The sequence below is a fragment of the Capsicum annuum genome, chromosome 1 (assembly GCF_002878395.1).
Source record: "Capsicum annuum cultivar UCD-10X-F1 chromosome 1, UCD10Xv1.1, whole genome shotgun sequence".
Lineage (NCBI taxonomy): Eukaryota > Viridiplantae > Streptophyta > Magnoliopsida > Solanales > Solanaceae > Capsicum > Capsicum annuum.
This window is the reverse complement of record NC_061111.1, coordinates 10,820,701-10,822,375: the sequence shown is the minus strand read 5'-3', so window position 1 is coordinate 10,822,375 and position 1,675 is coordinate 10,820,701. Positions and strand designations below refer to the sequence as shown.

General features: G+C 30.4%; 1 pseudogene; it reads left to right on the top strand.

Moving 5' to 3' along the window:
* The first annotated feature begins 557 nt into the window (after positions 1 to 557).
* LOC107863544 overlaps positions 558 to 1,675 on the top strand; it is a 54,304-nt pseudogene continuing 53,186 nt past the window's right edge.

Here is a 1,675-nt window from a genome sequence, read left to right as displayed (position 1 = left end):
CCAACTCATAATGTGAATACAATAAGTATACATGACAAGACACGTGATGATTAATTAAATTTATACTATTAAAATATCATTAAACTTGTTAATACTCATGACAAACTGACTCATAATGTGAACGCAAAAAGTATACATGACAAGACGTGTGGTGATTAAACTTATAATATGAAAATATTACATGACAAGACATGTATGATTAAACTAATGATATGAAAATATTAAATAAACCAGTCAATATTTATGACAACAAACTCATAATGTGAACACAATAAGCATACATGACAAAACACATGACGATTAAATTTATAATATAAAAATATTAAATAAACCAGTCAATACTCGTGACAAATCAAGTCGTAATGTGAACACAATAAGTATACATGACAATACACGTGATGATTAAATTTATAATATTAAAATTTTCAATAAACGTGTCATTACTCGTGACAAACCAAATCGTATCGCTACTATAAATTACACAAACATTCTTCTCAAAATTGCTCAGACTTATTCAACCAACGCATCTTTTCTCTTCTCTAATTATTTACTTTGCAATGGATAAGAGGGGTGGAAAGGGTAGACAAAAGATTGAAATGAAGTTGATTGAGTCTAAAGAAGCTCGCACAGTTGCTTTTTCAAAAAGAAAAAATGGCTTGGATAAAAAAGCAAAAGAGTATTCAAATCTAACCGGAGAAGATGTCGGTTTTATTCTCTTTACACAAGCTGGAAAACCACATTCCTATGGCTCCCCAAGTATAGAAAAAGTAATTGATAAGTTTCATGAATTGAAACAAAATGATAGCCAGCAGAATCATACTGATATGAGCAAAACAAATGTCTTTGAGGCATTTGAAGATCTTCGTAAAGAAGTTCAAGCATTCAAGGAGAAATACCTTGACTCAAAAATGTCAACAAATAAACACATGTTGGAGAATAGGTTGAAGCAATTTGAGGCATATAAATCATGGTTGGACAAAATTAAAAAAGAAATAAAAGGTGATGTTCCAGGTGAGCAATTCAAGTTTATTTCAGAAGTTGCCCTTGATCTAGAAGAGATGAGTTCTTGAACTCATAATCATCACGGAGTTGATAATTGAAGTTCTTGAATATAAAGTTATGCTTGGATGAGACAACCAGTTACACCTTTTAATATGATCAACTTTTATCTTTGTTGTTAAGTCACTTATTGTTTAGTCTTCATTCCCATTTATTTGAGATTTTAGGACCCCACCCACCACCACCACAAAAAAAAAGTTATGAAATTCCTATGTTATTAAATCAAATTTTCCGTTTGTTTCATCTTTCGTCTTTAATGAAGCTTTCAAATTTTCTGTTTGTTTCATCTTTCATCTTTTATGAAGTTTTCTATTATCTAGATTAGTAAATCAATCAAAATATTTTATTAAATTGGTGAACATTGTGAAAGCAATTGTAACCTAATGCATAAACTGAAAATTACCTTTTATGATTTACGATTTAATGGAGCTAACTTGCAAATGGGTCGATAAAAAGGCTTTCTAAACTTTCTTATATTAAATTTTTCTCCTTGCAGCCAAGATAACTAACTTATTCACATGATAACATTGCATTAGGCACAAAACATAAGTAATAAGACAGGAAGGGCTAACTTAAACTAGCTAGCGACGGTTAGTTTAGTCAAGGGCGAAGTCAA